This window comes from Amphiprion ocellaris, chromosome 24, assembly GCF_022539595.1.
Source record: "Amphiprion ocellaris isolate individual 3 ecotype Okinawa chromosome 24, ASM2253959v1, whole genome shotgun sequence".
Lineage (NCBI taxonomy): Eukaryota > Metazoa > Chordata > Actinopteri > Pomacentridae > Amphiprion > Amphiprion ocellaris.
The window spans coordinates 16,309,443-16,331,215 of NC_072789.1; the positions used below are offsets into that span (position 1 = coordinate 16,309,443).

At 33.8% G+C, this 21,773-nt stretch overlaps 2 non-coding genes across 2 annotated transcripts; both read left to right on the top strand.

Annotated features, from left to right (window-relative positions):
- The first annotated feature begins 18,185 nt into the window (after positions 1–18,185).
- On the top strand, positions 18,186–18,301 carry LOC129348359 (U5 spliceosomal RNA). The gene has a single exon (XR_008600895.1). It is a non-coding gene; the product is annotated as a U5 spliceosomal RNA (small nuclear RNA).
- A 135-nt stretch (positions 18,302–18,436) lies between these two features.
- LOC111577278 (U2 spliceosomal RNA) lies at positions 18,437–18,628 on the top strand. Its single transcript, XR_002746915.2, has one exon. It is a non-coding gene; the product is annotated as a U2 spliceosomal RNA (small nuclear RNA).
- Positions 18,629–21,773: the final 3,145 nt, after the last annotated feature.

The following is a 21,773-nucleotide window of genomic DNA, read 5'->3' on the forward strand; positions in this document are numbered from 1 at the left end:
CCTCAACTTTTCTAGATTCCTTCCAACCCCCTCTGTCTGCATAAAGTAGTGTTGGAACACACTGTGAACCCTCCAGAGCATTATTTGAACAGTATTGTACTGCAGAAAGTAGTGTGTTGCTATAAAAGGAGAGGAAAAGCAATTAACAATAGAAGAGAGACAGACCATCATAACACTTAAAATGTAGGTCTTTCCTACAGAGAAACTGAAGACAGTCAAGGTGTCAGTGAGTACAGTTTTCTTCACCATCAAAAGGCTCTCAGAAATTAGCTTAAAATGGACACCAGTTTAGAAAATTGGATTTGAGGATCACCAGCCACAAAACTGACCGTTATGCTACAGCTACACTACAACCTGCTGCCTCATGCAACTCCATAGACAACCACTGTTCTGTGTTGTACAAAACAACCTGCTGAAACTCAGCTTCCATTTCAGGCATGAGGAACTGCTGCCATCTTTCTTTACAGACCAAAGAATCCATCAGTTTTACCTTCAGTCTGAGGAAGAGGAGGCTGAGTCTGAGAGGAGGAAGGTTCTCTGTTCTCTGAAGTCTCCCCAACATCACTGACATGAACTGACAGACAGACAGAGATCACATGTTATATTCTCCACTGCTTACTGCTTTCATTTATTTCAGTTACAACAGACTTAGAAGGGACTTTATGTTGACATTTATTGATGAGTTTATGGTGTTGATTAACTCTGGTTTTCTGACACCAAACTGCTCCTTCAAAGTAAAACCTGATGTTACTCTGACATTAGTCTGGCATATCCAGACCATTCTGAAGAACAGAGTGTTCTGGCTTCACCTCATCATCATTCTGCTATAGAGGGAAGAAGGGCTGTCTTTTTAAAGCAGCCACAGTCATCCAGGGTGGAGCTAAGCCCAGGATGCAGCAACAGTGTCCCCTTAAAATAGTCAGCCAACATGGCTGCCTTATTGCTCCATCCAAACCCTCTGAAGACTTGACATTTTCAGTGTGGTAGGTCTGGGAGGTTGTTGATGGTTTAAAAGTATAACGTAATGTTACATAGTACTACATACTAACATGCCAGATGGTACGCACAGAAAAAGATGTAGTACGTCCCAGTACATATTATGTTAAATGTAGTATGTCAGAAATACCCAGATGTCCGACCACATTCAAACTGATTTTGTAGAATGCAAACTAACATGTTTTTCTGGCCGTTCTGACCCACATTCTATGAACAGTCATAGCACTTAACAGTGTGTCATGGAAATAGAAATAAGTTTGAGCTGCTGAGAGCTCACAGTCAGATGACACCACATTACTACAGACTGGGATAGTCAGAGTTTAAGGCTCCATATTATGAAGTAGTATGTTCTAATTGGATGCACACTGCAGGACACAGTGAATACTTTGTGAGGTCAACTGTAGCATGTATTTAAATTTAAAGGTTTGTGATTTGGAATGCAGCTGCTTCAACAACATTGTTCTGCCCTTACTGAGAGCTGATTGGTCAGCTTCCCTCTGGTTGTAAACTGCAGGATCACTCCCAGCTAAACAGTATGAATGAAGAATCTTCAGAAACTGTCTGATCGACTCATAATTTGGTGAGGACAGGTGGGACATGCTTTGCTTCCACAGAAGGTCAGCTCATACAGAACTAATTTTGGTGTTCTATCAAGGTTTAAACAGCAAGGGGCAGCATTCAGTCAGTAGGTTGATCAGTAGATTTTACAGAGGAACTGACCTTACATGTGGACTCAGGAAAAACTGACAGAACCTGAACTCTATCAAACTGTAGCAGCACCATCATGCATCTTTCTGACTGCAATGATATCATGTTGTTCTTGTCTTGTGACTGACCTTCTGGTCCTGAGCTGCTGGCAGGAAACCTCTGCAGCAGATCATTCCTGGAGATCTTCTCTAAAACCACCCTGGTCACCTGCACAGCTCTCTGAAGTCCATAAGTCTCCACCATCACATCCACAGTTTTACACCTGTCTAGTGTCTGTAGTCGGCTCTTTGTGATGGCTGGGAGGCCTTGAACATTGTTGGGTTTCTGCAGGAACCACTGGAATTTAGACAGCTGATCATCATCCAGATCATCCAGGATGTTCAAGAGCACCTCTGATGTCATCGTGTCTCCCTGATAAAGTCAAAGAAAATGTCAGCAGTTAATGAACAGTTGTGTTGTTGGTGTGGTGGAGGTTGTTGTGTAGCAGCAGGACTGCAGTTAATCCTACAGGATCACTGACAGCAACACTGAGGGGAACCAGCAGGGGGCGCTCACTGCTGTCTGTTAAATATTACTCATGGAAGTCACTCTGCAGTCACTGGACCACAACACAAAGATGATCCCACATTATTACACTTTGACCAACAGAGGCTCCAAATAAACATGAACTCTGATCCTTCACAGAACAAGTCCAGGATCAGAGTCAGACTGAAGTCCAGGATCAGAGCCTCATATCAGGGTTTTATACTTTTATACTGAGTCGGTTCAGAGTCCAGACCAAACACTGACTGCTACTAAACAGCTCATTACTGCAAGAAATGTCTCTCATGGACTAGTAGAATGAAAAACTTAGCTGGGAGATTTCTTGCCAGGATATAGATCAATAATATCCGGCCAATGAGGCGTCCCACTCTGTTGGCTGGAATTTCTCTACCAAGTAAAGGCTGGATTTGGGTTCACTAGTAAATTTATACAACCATTAAAACAATCCACTCATCTCCCACCACCAGGATCTAAATAAAGGGGAATTTGTCCAACTCTAGAGCCCTGCAAAGAGGATGCAGACAGAGCTGCCCACTTAGTCCTGCCCTCTTTAACCCTTTAGAGAACCTCTGGACCAAACCATCAGACAGCAAATGTTATTATTTTATTGAGGCCAGCCTGAGGCACACCTGAGCAATAATCCTGCTGTCTAATCAGCATCTGGATCTGCCACACCTGTGAGGAGGATGGATTATCTGGACAGAGGAGAAGTTCTCACTGACACACATTTAGACACATCTGTGGACAATATTGGAGAGAAACAGACCTTTTATGTTCATAGAAAAAGTCTGAGATCTTTGAGCTCAACTCATGAAAAATGGGAGCGAAAACAAAAGTGTTAAGTTTCTATTTAGTTCAGAGTAAAATGGGAGGCTGAACCATGAATCAGCTCTGAGGTCTGGAACTACCAAGCAGGATCTGAGTTTATGGAGGGAACTTCAGCTTTACTGTCAAGACCTCACTTTTTGTTTTCTGAACAATATCTGCCACCAGAATGTCTTTCTTCAGGTATATGATTTTCTATCTGGTCCAGGATCAGAGCCTCATATCAGGGTTTTATACTTTTATACTGAGTCTGTTCAGAGTCCAGACCAAACACTGACTGCTACTAAACAGCTCATTACTGCTAGTAAATGTCTCTCATGGATCCACATACATTTCAGGCAGATCCAGATGCTGATTAGACAGCAGGATTATTGCTCAGGTGTTCCTCAGCCTGGCCTCAATAAAAGGACACTGTGAAATGTCACTTTAACTGTACTGGGGGTCAGAAAACCAGTCAGTATCTGGGTGGGACCATTAGCCTCCCGTGCAACACATCTGCTTGGCATAGAGCTGATCAGGTGATCAGCTGATTGTGGGAAAAGCTGGTGTGGTGGGGGGGGCAGGCGATCGCCTGAAATGGACCAAAAAACACCATGAAGTGGTCGAGACACCATGGAGGAAATAAAATAGTGTGAAATAAAGTACATTAATGGTGTACAGTACCGTTTACACACTGGTAATAGTACTGTTTAATGCAGGTAATAGTACACTACATGCAGAGTATAAGGATTCAAAATACTGTACTATATACTATTATACTGCAGTATAAATATACACACAATCTGTATGCATCTGTTAAAATGTAATGAAAATACTCTCATTATTCATGTACTCTGTATATCCACTAGCAGTCAACAGTTTGGACCTTGAAGATTAACACTGAAGACACCAAACTATAAAAGAACACATATGGAACTATGTTGTAACAGAAAAGTGTTAATATTCAGTATTAATCTACAATGTAGAAAATAACACAAATAAAAAAAGCATTGAATGAGAAGGAGTGTAGAGTACTGATATACATGTACTCTGTGTACTGATATACATGTACTCTGTGTACTGATATACATGTACTCTGTGTACTGATATACATGTACTCTGTGTACTGTGTACTCTGTGTACTGACATACATGTACTCTGTGTACTGACATACATGTACTAATAACACACAGCAGCTCACACACACTTTCTACCTTCACCTGCACAGGAAACAAACATCATTGATCCACTCAAATCCTCCTGGAAAAGATCAGCTGCTGCACTTCTACTATCAGACCAGCAGATGGAGTCATGGGGAGCTGCAGAGACTCACCCACAAACCCAAAGTCAAAAAGACACCATGCAGTTTTGGATTGTGAACAAACAAAGAAACATCAGGCAGCTCATCAAACTGACTCAAGTCAAATCAATAATCTCATAGAATATTGACTGATTGCAGTCAATCAATAACCTAATAATCATATTGATCCATTGTTTAAACAGCAGTCATCCAAAGTTTGTGCTGAAATAAGAAAGTGAACATGTAGAAACATCACAGAGCAGAAACAAACAGCAACATTACTGAAGTTAAAGCAGCAAAACAAAGCAAACTTACACTTTATTCAAAGCGCTGAAGAAGAAGAAGAAAGTTTCCAGTCCACTCCTGGACGCTCAGACAGGTGATCTGTTTCCTGGAACCAGTCAGGACTCCACCTATGAGGAAGCAGCAGGCAGACTTTCACAATAAGAGCACATTTACAGGCTGATTCCCACTCAGTTCATGTGACGGATTATTTCAACATTCAACCTTTTTCCTGTTAAAGACCAACAAATGGACTGAGTCTAATTAAACCTGACTGAAGGAGCAGCAGAGTCACAAACTGCAGCTTCTGATCAACACACTGCTTCCTCCAGCAGCCCCAAACTGACCGTCCACCACTTTCACTCTGATTTCTAACACTGATTCAGGATCTGGAATGTGTGGACAAGCAGATGGAATCAGTTCTGAATTATGGGGGAGTTGGAATATGAAGAAAAACTAAGGAGTCATTTACAGTTTCATCTCTGAGCCTCAAACCCCCAGTCAGATCAGTTTTCATGTTTGAAAACTACATTCTACATGAGACAAACTGAGACAAAAACTACAACAATAGTCAAACTGAGAGACACAACTATTAAAATGAGACACACATTTACAGAAATAAAGCTGAAAATGAGAAAAAAACAGACATATAAAACACAAACTGACAGTAAATAGAGAAATTATGACTCAAACTACAAAACTCAGACAATTAAGACTCAAAATGACACAAAGGTGACATAAAATGGCAAAAATGAGAAAAATTAAAACAGAAAAACTACAAAAATGAGACAATGAGGCCAAAACTACAGAAAAAAGACTGAAAATGACAGAAATTGAAAGAATTAGGACATAAAACGACACAAAGGAGATAGAATGGTAAAAAATGAGACAAATTAAGACACAAATGACAAAAACTAGAAAAAATTAAGACACAAAATGGTAAAAATGAGACAAATTAAGACATAAAATTGATTAATATGAGACAAATTACGACACAAAATGACAAAAATGAGACAAACTGAGGCCAAAATTACAGAAAAAAAGACTGAAAATGATCGGAAATTTAAAAGAATTAGGACATAAAACGACACAAAAGAGATTATAGAATGGGTAAAAATTGACAAATTTAACACAAAATGATAAATAATGAGACAAGTTAAGACACAAAATGATAAAACATTAACAAATTAAGACACAAAGCAACATAAATGGCATACAAAACTATAAAGTGAGACAAATTAGACACAAAATGACAAAAATGATTCAAATTCAGACCCCAAACTATAAAAATGAGACAAATTGTGATCCAAAACGACAAATCTTAGACAAATTATGACTCAAAATGACACAAAGGTGAAACACAATGGCAAAAATGAGACAAATTAGGACCCCAAACTACAAAAATGAGACAGACTGAGTCCACAATTACAGAAAAAAAGACTGAAAATGTCAGACATTGAAAGAATAAAATGACACAAAGGAGACATAGCGCTGTAAGAATTTGACAAATTTAAACACAAAATGGTAAAAATGAGACAAATGATGACACGAAAGGGCAAAAATGCGAGGACTCAAGACAGAAAAACTACAAAAATGAGACAAATTAAGACACAAAATGCAGATCCCAGACAGAGAAAGGAAATCAGAGACTATCTCTGGTCCAGCTGCTCCTCATGGGATGAATATTACTTTAGTATTTTATATCTGAGGAAGAATAATTACCTTTTAGGACTAAATATGATCTGATGGAGTTCATCTTTTCATTTGAAGATCATAAGTAGACCCTTAATTCTTCACAATATCCAGATATTGGAATTCTAGAGTGAAAAATGTCAGAAATGTCCCAAATAAAGATCATGAATCCTAAAAGCTGCTAGTGTCTGTATTCAGCTCTTGTAGATCCATGTCGTCTTTATGCTGCACTGGCTTTGATCACTGATGGAAGTCATGAGTGTGAATGGAGATCCTTGTTCCACTTCTGTTCTACCACAAACATATGGTCCACACTATGTTCTAGTTCTACGTGTGTTGTTGAAAAATCACATGTTCAAAGCATTTCCATCCTACAACTGTTGCACTGAAGTTCTGCTGATAAGAACAACTCATGTTTAGAACTGAGAACAAATACAAATGATATTTACTGATAAAACACATTGATTTCAGCATCAGTTTGATAACTGCTGCTGGTTGGGAACAACATGTCTGAAGATTTGGTTTTAGGGGAAAAAGATTTATTTAATGTTTTAGTTGTGTCACAACAACGTTGTTTTTGAGTTAAAACATGATGAATGATTCAATCAGTTTCATGTTCTATAGATATATAAAAGATAAAAACCAGTTTAAAGTGTCTTTTACTCACATTCAGACGGAAAAAAGAAGCTGCGACACAAAGACGGTAAAAGCAGAACTAACCTGAGGAACAGGTAGAACCGTGACATCACTGTTGTCAGGGCAACGAAGCAGGAAACAGATTTGTACCTGATCTGACAACATCACTTCACAGAGGGAACTAGCTGCCAAACCTAACACACAAAAACAGGTTTAAGTTGTTGGTTCAGTCTCTGTTCCAGGTTCAGGCTCCACCTTTATGTCTCTGTCCTGCTCTGAAGAAAGATCTGGAGAGGAGTGTTGTTATTCTGCAGCTAATCCTCCATTTGCTTCCTGGAGTTGGCCTTGCACTACCACACATATGTATAAAATGACCAAAATATTCAATAAAACTACCACACATATGTATAAAATGACCAAAATATTCAATAAAACTACCACACATATGTATAAAATGACCAAAATATTCAATAAAACTACCACACATATGTATAAAATGACCAAAATATTCGATAAAACTACCACACATATGTATAAAATGACCAAAATATTCAATAAAACTAACACAAATATGTAAAAAATGAGTAAAATATGAGATAAAACTGTCACAACTATGTATAAAAATGACCAAAATATTCAATAAAAACTAACACAAATATGTAAAAAATGAGTAAAATATGAGATAAAACTGTCACAACTATGTATAAAATGAGCAAAATATTCAATAAAACTAACACAAATATGTAAAAAATGAGTAAAATATGAGATAAAACTGTCACAACTATGTATAAATTGACCAAAATATTCAATAAAACTACCACACATATGTATAAAATGACCAAAATATTCAATAAAACTAACACAAATATGTATAAAATGACCAAAATATTCAATAAAACTAACACAAATATGTATAAAATGACCAAAATATTCAATAAAATTACCACAAATATGTATAAAATGACCAAAATATGATTGGTTGATTGGTTGATAATTATCATTATTATTATTGATTGTTGATCAGATGCAGGGACAGAGATTTGTGTCTGAGTCTCTGCTGCCATCTAATGGTCGATCAACATCATGACTTTTCCCAGATTGAATCCACAGAGTCCTGACTTGTTAGTTGGATGAGAGAGACTTCCAGCTAGATGGATCTCTGAGCAGCAACACTTTCCTGAAATCTTCAAACGATCCCTCATAGTTTGTTTCATCTGAAGTTTAGTCTCCAAAAAATGAAGTCTAGGACTTTTAAAAGAAAGGAGAGTAATTTTCTCTTCCTTTGTGGATGTATGGATCATGACTACTCTGCAACAACGTCAATGAACCAGCCGTCAACATGAACAGCAAAACATGGTGGACAGCGTTCATCACATCAGGAAGAAAGAGCAAAATCACAGCAGGAAGCTCATGGTTCAGTTTGGGAAGCGTGATGCACAAATGAAATGTGGATGCTGTCAAAAGGCTGTGAGATGTGGAAAAAAGATGAAGAAGATTGAAGAAAAGAAGACAGAGCAACGCTGGAGCTGATGTGGACGAAGATAAAAGAAGCCAGAGATCAGGGGAAGAGAGCAAACTTTCATAGAAGGAGTCCACATATTCCCATAGAAAATGAAAAGACATGGAAATATGTGTTCTGGTTACTGAATAGAGCCAAATGAGACTCAGAGTTTATTTCCAGGGATCAACATAACAGTTACTTTCTTCATCCAAACTCACAGCCTTAGTGAAGTGACTTATTGTTACTGAATATTATGTTCACATGTTCAAAGTTGTCTTTTATGTCCTTCAATACCAGGAGACTTAAAGACAGCACTAAGAGAAAGGCTGTATTTTTATTTTACAAAGGACTACAGGCACAATGTGTTTTTGTTACAAGAGACTCATGTCACTGAAGAGGATTTAATATTTTGGAGCAAACAATGAGGAAACACAGTTTAGTTTCTCCAAGGAACTAGCAGATGTGTGGGAGGAGCCATAAGCATGAAGAACTGTCCAGGAAACGTCATGGAAACGTCTGATTTCAGCCATTTCCTGTCTCATACTGGTCACTTTCTCTCTCATTATGGTCATTTCCTGTCTCATTTTGGTCATTTCCTGTCTCATTTTGGTCATTTATTGTCTCCTTTTGGTCATTTTCAGTCTCATTTTGTGTCTCATTTTGTAGCTTTTGTGTCTTATGTTGGTCATTAGTGTCTCATTTTCATAATTTTATGTCATTTTCTGTCTCACTTAGGACATTTTGTGTCTCATTTTGGTCATTTGGTGTCTCTTTGTTTATCCATCCATCCATTATCTATACACCGCTTATTCCTCACTAGGGTCATGGGGGGGGCTGGAGTCTATCCCAGCTGACTCGGGCGAAGGCAGGGGACACCCTGGACAGGTCGCCAGTCTGTCGCAGGGCTACATATATAGACAAACAATCACTCACACATTCACACCTACGGGCAATTTAGAGTAATCAATTAACCTCAGCATATTTTTGGACTGTGGGAGGAAGCCGGAGTACCCGGAGAAAACCCACGCATGCACAGGGAGAACATGCAAACTCCATGCAGAAAGATCCCGGGAAAGCCGGGACGCGAACCAGGGATCTTCTCGCTGCAAGGCGAAAGTGCTAACCACTACGCCACTGTGCAGCCCGTCTCTTTGTTGATGTTGCACCTATTTATGGTTGTTTTTGTTACATTTTTGACATCTTTGTGTCTGAGATTTGCCACTCCTGTCTCATTTTGCATTTCTTTATTGTTGTTTTGTTTTGCAAGTTTGTGCTTTTCTGGTGCTCATTTTACAAGTCTTTATGGACACTTTGTGTTCCACTTTGTTATTTTTGGCTAATTTTTGTCTTCAAGGCAGTTTTTTGTAAAATTTTGGACATTTGGTGTCTCCTTTTGGTCATTTTCTAGATTAGATTAGATTCAACTTTGCTGTCATTGCACAGAGAACAAGTACTAAGACAGTAAATGCATTTTTTAAAAGTCCATTGTGATGTCAGTGAGAAGAACTCCTAACAACTGTTACCACATTCCATATTCTGAAGAAAAACATTGAAAGACTTGAGAAACTCAGTTGAACACACAAACCTTGGAGATATTGGAGAGTTGTGGTCAAGATTTCAAGTGTGAAACTTGTGAAGACATTATGAAGAAAGACTGTGAGAGAAAAATGAAGCCTCCTCAGCCAGATAGGAAACATTCAGGTAAGACAGAAGTCCAGACAACGAGCTGCAACTCAGCCCCAAATATCAGCAAACTACACACTGACATGTTACATTGAAGTTTTCACAACACTGACAACCAACATTTGCTCATTTTGTGTCTCATTTTGTCTCTAAACTTGCTCTGTTTTTGTCTTTAGGATTATTTTTACTTGTCATTTTTCTGCCTTTAAAACGTTTTTTGTTCCATTTTGGTCATTTTGTGTCTCATTTAGATCATTTTGTGTCTCATTTAGATCATTTTGTGTCTCATTGTGTCTCATTTAGATCATTTTGTGTCTCATTTAGATCATTTTGTGCGTCATTTTGGACATTTTGCATCCGTTTAAGGTTTTTCTGTTCCATTTAGTGTCTTATTTTGTGCATTTCAGTATGTTTTTAGAGAAAGAAAGTTGTATAAATAGGAGTTTAAATGATATATGAACAAACATCTCTGTAAAACCTTCAGAATATGGAATAGAATAAATTTGGACAGTGGTGAATGTAAGTGAAGATTTCTAGATCAGTTTTTTCATTTCGAGGCTAATTTTGGTCATTTTTTAATCTAATTCAGGTCATTTTTCATCTCTTTATGTTGTTTTTTGTACCATCTTGTTATTGTGTCGTTTATTTTGGATGTTGTTTGTTTTTAAGGTTGTTTTTGTTTAAAATTGTTCAGTTTGTGGCTCATTTTGTCACTAATTTTGGTCAGTTTATGTCTTTAGGGTTGTTCTTACTAGAAATTTTGATAATTTTGTTCAACATTTTTTTAAGAAAAAAATGTTTAAATCAGACTGTAAATGATATTAAATAGTATTGAATAGAATAAATTTAGACAGCTTAGTGAATGTAAGTGAAGATTTCTGGATAAGTTTGGTCATTTTGAGACTCATTTTGCTCATTTTGGTCATTTTGTGTTTAATTTAAACAGTTTACATCTTTTCATGTTGTTTTTTGTACCACTGTGGTCATTTTTATTGTCTTAATTTTAGTAATTTTGCATCAGTTTAAGGTTGCTTTTTTCATTTAGTCTCATTTCCATCATTGATCTTTCTCTGCTTCTTTCTCTGCAGATTGCCAGGATTTCTTAAAGAAGTGCCTCACGATGGTCCCTGAACGTCGACCCAAACTGATGGAGCTTCTGCATCATCCATGGCTGAGATAGAAACACCACTCAGACACAACACAAACATCACATGACACATAAAGCCTTAATTATCCTTCATATTTTTAAAAAGTAGAAAACGTATCCTCATCTCTTCAAGGAGAGATGACAAAATCTCAATCAAACCACCGCGTACTGGCAGCTGTAGAGAATATAAAGATGATAAAACTTACTAAACACGAAACTTCACAAACTCGCTGTTACAGGAAATACACCGTTATTTCCCAAGTCTGCACAGAGTCTCACAGACTTCAGAAAATGAGTAAAACATGCAGACTTGTTCGTACTCGACGGAAATTAAAAATTAATAAAATAAATTAAAATGAACAATACAATAAAAAATAACTAGAAATTACCAATACAATAAAAATAACTAAAATACATCAAAATTAACAGTACAATAAAAATGATAAAAATAAATAAAACCTAATGTTCCAATGAAATGAATAAAATAAATGAAAACTAACAGTACAATAAAAATGATTAAAAAATACAGAAAAATTGAGAATACAATCAAAATGATTAAAATAAATAAACATTGACAATGCAATAAAAATGATTAAAATAAATAAAAATTACCCAAAAAAAGAAAAAAATGAAATAATTATAAATTAAACATGCAACAGAAATAAAATAAATAAAACGTATTACAATAAAATTAATGAAATAATGAAAATTAATAATACAATAAAAATGACTGAAATAAATAAAATTTACAAAAACAATGAAATTAAATAAATCAATTAGAAGTTAATAATGCAATAAAAATAAACAAAAAATACATAAAACCTACAATAAAAACGAATAAGTTTTTAAGAATTATCAATACAATAAAAACAAATAAAATAATTTGAAATTAACAATACAGTAAAAATGAATAAAACAAATAAAACCTAATACAATAAAAATGAATTAAATAGGAAAAAATAAAAATACAATAAAAAGTAATGAAATAATGAAAATTAACAATACAATAAAAATGAATGAAATCAATAAAAAACTAAAATTCCAATAAAAATTATCAAAATAAAAAAATGACAATACAATAAAAATGACTAAAAAAATCAAATTTCCAAACAATAAAAATAAATGTAATAATTAGAAATTAATGATGCAATAAAAATAACTGAAATAAATAAAACTTAATAAAATAAAAATGAATAAATTAAAAAAATTTATCGATACCACAAAATAAATAAAATAATTAGAAATGAACAATACGATAAAATGAATGAAATAATGAAAATTAACAATGAAATAAAAATTAATAAAATCAATAAAAACTGACAATACAATAAGAATGACTAAAGAAAAATTAGCAATACAATAAAATTACATTAAGAAAATAACATTAACAATATAATGAAAATAAATGAAATAATTAGAAATTAATAATACAATAAAAATAAATAAAACTTAATACAATAAAAATGAATGAAATAAAACATTATCAATACAATGAAAATGAATAAAATAAGTACAAATTAACAATACAATAAAAATTTATGAAAGAATGAAAATTAACAATACAATAAAAATTAATGAAATAATAAAAATTAACGACAGTAAAAATGAATGAAATAAATGAAAATTAACCATACAATAAAATGATTAAATTCTATGAAAGATGACAATACAATAAAAATGACTAAAATAAATCAAATTACCAAAAAATACAAAAGAAATGTAATAATTAGAAATTAATAATACAATAAAAATAAATAAAATAAAGCGTAATAAAATGAAAATGAATTAAATAAAAAAATTGTAAATACAATACAAATAAATAAAATGATTAGAAATTAACAATACAATAAAAATGAATGAAATAAATAAAATAATCAATACACTAAAAATGATTAAAATAAATAAAAATTGTTAATACAATAAAAATTCATCAAATAATGAAAATTAACAATACAATAAAAAGTAATAAAATAGAAAAAAATAATACGATAAAAATTAGTGAAATAATCAAAGTTAACAATACAATAAAAATTATTAAAATCAATAAAAAATTGACAATACAATAAAAATTATTAAAACAATTAAAATTATCAATACAATAAAATCAAATTAAAAAATGAAATTAACCAGATAATAAAATAAATTAAATAATTAGAAATTATTGATACAATACAAATAAACAATATAATAAAATAAAAATTTAAAATTAATAATACAATAAAATAAAACTTAACAAAATAAAAATGGATAAAACTAAAAATTATCAATACAATTAAAATCAATAAAATAACTTGAAATTAACAATACAAAAAAGGAAACAATAAAGAATTAATGAAATGACGAAAATTAGCAATACAATAAAAATTAATGAAATAAATAAAAATTAACGATACACTAAAAATGATTACAATAAATAAAAATTGTTAATACAATAAAAATTAATGAAATAATGAAAGTTAACAATACAATAAAAATTATTAAAATCAATAAAAATTGACAATACAATAAAAATTATTAAAATAAATAAAATTATCAATACAATAAAATCAAATTAAAAAATGAAATAAACCAGATAATAAAATAATTTAAATAATTAGAAATTATTGATACAATACAAATAAATAAAATTAATGAAATAAAAATGAATTAAATAAAGAAATTGTAAATACAATACAAATAAATAAAATGATTAGAAATTAACAATACAATAAAAATGAAATAAATAAATAAAAATTAACAATGCACTAAAAATGATTAAAATAAAAAAATTGACAATACAAAAAAATGACTAAAATAAATGAAACTACCAAAACAATAACAAATAAATGTAATAATTAGAAATTAATAATACAATAAAAAATAAAACATAATAAAATATAAATGAATAAAATAAAAAATTAACAATACAATAAAAATGACTAAATAAAATAAAAAATAAAATTGACAATATAATAAAAGAAATTATTAAAAATTAATAATACAATAAAATAAAACTTAATAAAATAAAAATGAATTAAACAAAAAATGATCAATACAATACAAATAAATAAAATAATTAGAAATTAACAACAAAACAAAAATGAATAAAATAAATAAAACCTAATACAATAAAAATGAATGAAATAATGAAAATTAGCAATACAATAAAAATGAATGAAATAATTAAAATTAACAATACAATAAAAATTATTAAAATCAATAAAAATTGACAATACAATAACAATTCATCAAATAATGACAATTAACAATACAATAAAAATTAATGAAATAGAAAAAATAAAAATACAAGAAAAAGTCATGATTAATCAAAATTAACAATACAATAAAAAATTATTAAAATCAATAAACATTGACAATACAATAAAAATTGTTAAAACCAATAAAATTTGAAAATACAATAAAAATTCCGAAAAATAATAAAATTACCAACACAATAAAAATCATTAAATCAAGAAAAATGAACAATACAAAAAATTTTTAAAATCAATTAAAAAAATTGACAATACAATAAAAATTACTGAAATAATTAAAATTAGCAATACAATAAAAATTATTAAAATCAATAAAAAATTAACAATACAAAAATGATTAAAATCCATAAAATTTGACAATATAATAAAAATTTATCAAATAATGAAAACTAACATTACAATAAAAATGAAAAAAAAAAAATGAATGAAATAATGAAATGTTAATTTTCATTATTTCATTCATTTTTATTCTTTTTTATACAATGAAAATGAATAAAATAAATAAAAATTACCAATAAAATAAAAATTGTTAAAATCAATAATAATTGACAATACAATAAAAACGACTAAAATACATAAAATTACCAATACAATAAAAATTAATGAAATAATGGAAATTACCAAAACAATAAAAATGAATAAAATAAAAAAATTACCAATACAATAAAATTAAATGAAAAAATTAATAACACAATAAAAATAAATAAAATAAATAAAAATTAATGAAGTAATGAAAAATATCAATACAATAAAAATTGTTAAAATCAATAAAAATGGACAATACCGTAAAAATGACTAAAATAAATAAAATTACCAATACAATAACAATGAATAAAATCAATAAAAATTTACAATGCAATAAAAATCATTAAAATAAATAAAAATTGACAATACAATAAAAATTAATGAAATTATGAAAATTAACAGTACAATAAAAATAAAAAAATCAATAAAAATATATGAAATAATGAAAATTAACAATACATAAAAATTAAGAATACAATAGAAATTAATAAAAGAGTGTTGGAATTTATGTGACACGAACCGTCTCGAACTCGTTGATAGACGAAATTATATCTCAAACCACGGCGTTCTTCCTGATTCGGAAAGTATAAAGTATTAACTACAAATCCCAAAATTTTCATCCGTCAATGGCTTTCAACCCCTACAATTTAAAAGGAATCAAATAAATAAAAATTAGCAACACAATAAACAGAAACAAAATAAATATAAATTAACAGTTCAATAAAAATGAATAAAATAAAGAAAAATTAACAATACCATAAAAAGAAATAAAATAAATATAAATTAACAATACCATAAAAAGAAATAAAATAAATATAAATTAACAATACAATAAAATTAATAAAATAAATTAAAATTGACAATGCAATAAAATTAATTCTAATAACTCAATAATGTTTTTCCTCAACAACATCTCCATGACTTAAACACATTGTGGCCAGAACGTTCCACCTTTGTTAATATATCATATTAGATAAACATTTTATAAAAATCACCAGAGGCCTCACTCACAATTGGAAAACACTCTTTAAATGTTGTTTTCAGAACGTTCCTACTTTGTAATCATAGAACATAATCTGTGTTCCTGACTACATCTTCTGAATGTTGACGCTAAAAGAATCATATTAACTTTACAGGAACATTTCTGTAAATGAAAATATTTGTAAAACGTAGTTTAAACATTAGACTAAAACATGATTAGAACCTGCAGCTAATGTTAGCCAGAGTGGTGGGAACGTTCTCCTGTGGAGCTTCAGAACTTCACCTCCAGTATGTTTCATGTTTCAGAATGGGAAGCACCTTTATAGAAGTGGCAGGAAGTGGATTCAGGCTGATCCTGGTTCTGGAGAGACCGGTTCCCTCCGGAGGGCAGCGGAGGTTTGCTGGAGGAGGCGGAGGCCAAGGTAGGCTGTTGGGAGAATCCTGTTTCTGAGGTTTTAGTTTACCTCACAGTAGAACATTCTGAACTGTTTATCACAAGTTTACAAAACCTCACGTCCTCACGAATGTTAGAAGTATACATGGTACCATCATCTTCCTAAGTCTGAGCCACTCATGCAGGCTTTGAAAAATGAAGGAACTTACGTTAAGCAGACTCACTTGTATAAAGTAAAGTTTTAAAATACACGTGGACCTGTCATCTACCCAAGTCTGCACAGAGTCTGGTGACTTCAAAATGACTACATTTAGGGACTCGCATCTCTCCAAGGCTGCATTAACTCTCACAGACTTGAGGAGATCTCAAAGTTTCAGTTGGACCCTCATGTATTCGCTGATGCAGAAAGAACAATGTTCTTCCCAAGTCTGTTCAAAGTCTTGTACACTTTGGCAGGTGATGAAATTTATGAATTCTTAAGTACTCACCAATGTTGAAGGTATACGTTGTACTGTCATCTTACCAAGTCTGCACAAACTCTGGTAGACTTTGGAAAATTCCGAACGTTACATTACATGGACTCATTTGTACTCGTAGACACAGGAAGTGTACATCCTATCGTCCTCTCCCAAAGTCTGTACAAACTCTTAAAATCTTTGGAAGAGGACGGTACGACTTCAGTTGTCTGCATCACTGAGTACGAGGAAATCCATGTAACGTAACTTTCGGCATTTTTTAACGTGCTAAAATTTCCCTTCATTTAAATTTACTTCACACTGACTCATACTTGCTTTCTCAAAAAAATACAAGATGTATTTCCATCTTCTGAAGTCTGCACAGACTCTGGTAGACTTGAGAAGTTGACGAAACATTCCAAACCTAACATACGCGCCGACGTTGAACGTATGTGTCGTACCATCATCTTCCCAAACCCTTGTGGACTTCTTGAAAGTGTGTCAGAGCAACTGTCATCATTTTCCACTTAATGCTGCTCTGATGCTGTTTTCTGTCAAACCACAAGAACTCATGTTGTTTTTTCTTCCTTCTCTCCTGCAGCCTCCATCCAGCCGTCCGTGGAAAGGGGATCTCTCTTTGAATTGCCTTTCCCGAGGTTTCTTCCCATCTTCCATGGGGAGTTTTTTCTCGTCTTCATAGAGAGCTTGGGCTGGATCAAGACCTCCTCAAAGATAAAACTTCATTATAATAAATAACACATCATTATAGATTATTTCCAGATTACATTTAGAGTTACATCCTGGTTAATAAGTTGTTTACACAAAACCAAGTTGAACTGCACATTTTAGAGGACATTGTACGTTTATTATATAACGTATTAAAGAGCTACTTTACAGATTCAGATTAATAATTCAAACTATGACCAAAAAATAAGTTCTGGTGTATGATTAGATGCTTTTTTTCCCTTAGTGGAAATTCACAAAATGTAAAATAAATATAAATTGAAGCCAGCCCCGGCTTTACCAGCTGCAAAATTAAAGTTATCTACATGCTACTGCATTTAAAAGGTGTAACCCTGTTATATAAAATACACTTTTACAAGTTAATTAAATTAGTTAAATGCATGGTTGCAAGATTACAAGCCCAAGGTACTGATTTAGCTAAACCTTTTAAGTTGCAAACATTTATTTATGTTTATATTGTTTTGACATAATAACATTTCACCAACTTAATATTGTGAATAATTTAAAATTGGATTTTTTGCTGGAGTTGATTTAAAACTAAATTCAAATTGGTTTCTCTTCATAACGCACAAGTCTTTCGCCTTTTACTAAAGACTTCCGTGGAGAGTGACTCCAACGAGTTTAGCCTATTTTTGGCAGGCTTTGCTCTCTGGCAGAGCCGTACCTATTGGTTGAAAGCAGAGGGTCTGTGCTTGATGGGGGGGTTTGGGCAGTGCTCAGTGGAGCTTGTGGGCGGAGTCGCCAGGGAGAACTGCGCCAGGGGGTTGGGCCCCGGCAGCGAAAAGTCAGGGCTCATCGCTTCTCGGCCTTTTGGCTAAGATCAAGTGTAGTATCTGTTCTTATCAGTTTAATATCTGATATGTTCTCCAACGTGAGGACTATATATTAAACGGATTTTTAGCACCGGGAGCTGAAAGAGGGGCTTGCTCCTTTCACTCCACGCATCGACCTGGCACTGCAGTGCCGCCAGGAACGGTGCACCCTTCTCCGGCCTTGTAGAATAGAAATACAACAAGCAAACAACAACGCTCTGGCAGATTGGGCAGTGACCCCCAAAGCTGTCAAACGAAGCCAGCAGCGCAGGAGCTGCTTCTGTGGCGTCGTCATGCTTACGCAACTCAGTTTGAAGAGAGAGTGGTTTTCCTCTTGGCTGCGGACGGCAAAGGTCTTCAGTCACACTGTCCAAGTCAGATTTTTCCGCACGGGTTTCAGCGAGTTGGAGAAAGAACAGAAGGGTCGCACGGTGAGCTTTCGGTCACACTATGGTCTCACAATGGGTGGAAGTGCAAAAGTAGCTGGTTGGTGGCTCGTGGCCGTTCCACCATCAGCACTGAGAACACACACAGCCACACAATTCTGGAAACACAATGGTGAGACCGGTGAAAGCGAAAAATGGCTCCTCAAATGCAGCACAGTACAGGACAAAGCAGCCTGGTGTCACGTTGCGCACAACAAAGCAAGCATCATTCTTGCAAATTCCTTGTCCGTACCCTAGCAGTGGTTGTTCCTTGAGGACAGCGTTGCTCACGGCAGTTATCCTGTGTGAAAGCTACATTTGAAACGTTCTTTCTTGACTCAGTTGAGTTCAGTGAAGTGGCCAGAAAATGTGGCCAGATGTCCTGCGGACCTGTGGGTGGCCCACTGTTGAGTCTCACTGGGCTCCCACAGTGTCAGGCTGATTGGATGAAGCTTCAGTGTGTTGTATTGTATGTCTTTAAGGATGTTTTTATTTGAGTCATTTTGTGGTTTATTTTATTTTCCATCTATTTATGTTGTTTATTGTTTTGTTTAGTTAATTTTGTTTCACTTATTGGCTATTTCTGTCTCATTTAACATCTCTGTATTTCATTTTGGCCTATTCATGTTTCATTCTGCTAATTTACCTCTTGATTTTTTTGTCCATTTTAATAATTTTGTGGCTCATATTTGGCCATTTCGCACCTCTTAATTACCTTTTTTGTTCTACTTTGTTACTTTTGTTGTATATTTTGTTCATTTTATATCCCATTTTGATCATTTTGTGTTTAATTTTGGCCATGTTGTTTCTCAGTTTGATCCTTTTCTATCTTTCCATGTTGTTTTTAGTTCCATTTTGGTCATTTTGCATGTGTTTATGGATTCTAATTTTCCATGTTGGACATTTTACCCACTTCAGTCATTTTATATGGTTTTATGTGATTGTTCTTGTCCCATATGGGTGATTTTGTGCCTCCCTGTGTCTCCACACTTGTGGAAACAAATCTCCCAAACAAATCAAGCCCTTGTCCTGTAACTTTGTCCTGTGAGAGACCATCAGCGACCCTTTAGAGGGCTGCAGTCAGCGAGGAGAGAAGAGGAAAGCTGCTGACGCTGCTGAAGCTCCAACTAAAAAGAGGAGTCTTCAACCGGTGGAGGACAGAGTAGAGCTGTCAGAAGAGGAACAAAGAGGTCAGCAGGAAGAGATGTGGTGGAAAAATGAAGATTTGTGTCATTTATATCCCTCACAGTTGTAGTAAAACTAAATCTGTGTCTGTTCAGCCCAATTCGACAGCAAATACGAGCAGCAGCATCAGCTCAGAGAAGGAGGTTGTGGGTCCGTGTTCGCCGGCCGCCGCAAATCAGACAGTTTGCTGGTAAGATATGAAGAAGCACTTGGAATGTGGTTGTGTACAGCTTTTTACAAAACATGAGAGGGTTGGTTCCTGTTTGAAGCTGAGATGTTTCATGTCAGAAAATACTAAGCAAAAGCTAGTAATTTCCTGGAACTGGGTTTTTCTTGGTTATGAAAATAAGAATTAAGAAGAAAAAAAATCAAGCTTACATGAGAGCCTCTCGCTGAACTCCTAGATATAGGCTCTACTAGCTTTCAATCAGAGGCTGATCTTATAGGATAAAGTTCATTTACTGGTTGTTTAATGTAAGTTTTGGCTCCGTATATTTTTAATACTGTGCATATCGGTGGAGAAATATTTTTTAGAAACAAATAATCTGATGCTATAGACAGGGTGGATCCAGATTAATTTTAGTTGGGGGGGCACAACAGATATTTTGGGAGGGCCACTGAAAAGTTGTAAGAAAAAATTAAAGCTGCTACCGACCTCTCGCTTTTACAAAGTATTTTTCATGTTTTTATTTGCGCTTTAACCCAGTAGCACTGGTTATTTATTTTATCACGCTAGCTGTTTATTTTATCGCACTGGTTGTTTATTTCGTCGCACTGGCTGTTTATTTCGTTGCACTGGTTGTTTATTTCGTCGCACTGGCTGTTTATTTTATCACACTGGCTGTTTATTTTATTGCACTAGTTGTTTATTTTTTCAAACAAGTTGTATTTTTATGCACTGGTTGTTTATTTTTTGCATACTAGTTGTTTATTTCGTCGCTTTATATTTTGTTTATAAAATATTAATATTATTTGCTATTCATGGGTTAAAGTGGGATCTGTGACGATGACTGATGTGGACGTCAGGAGGCTGAGCTCTGATTCCATTAAAAGGATCAACTACAGAAGAACCCCGCAGAGTTTAGTTCCAAACAAATGATCTCCAGTCCAAGTTGAAGACATAAAGTGTGATCTGGAGGGAAGTTGTCAGTGTGAATGTGTCGGTTCTCTAGTTAACTCACCTGGTTACGTCTCCATCCTGATGCTGCTCTGCAGGACAGGAGCTTCTGGACCAGCCGGGTGGACCTTCCTTCACTGATCTTCCCAGTGGGAGTGATTCTCAGTTTGCCTTTGTTGACTGCAAACCCCCTAAAATGGACACTTGAGAGGAGATTGTGGACAAATCTATACAACAGCTTGTTTAGTTTGTCCTGTTCTTAAATCAGTAGAAAACTGTTGAGAGTGTTGCTCTAACTCCATGTGTATAAAAGCTCCTCCTACTGACCAATCAGTTCTCTTGAAAACTGTCATCAGCATTAGAAGATCCAGTGGAGCTCAGAGCACCGATAGAGGGAGAGGAAGATCGGAGTTTTTAGAGCTGCAAGCAAAGTCATTTCATTGTTCTACCTCCTTTGTATTACAATACGATTTATGATTCTAGATTGTTCCTGTGAGAAATATTTGAAGTTGTATCCACTGACCTGTAGTGTTCCATACCACATGAGAGTCAGCTGACTTATCGCTTTGAATCATAGTTCGATGTCTTGCAG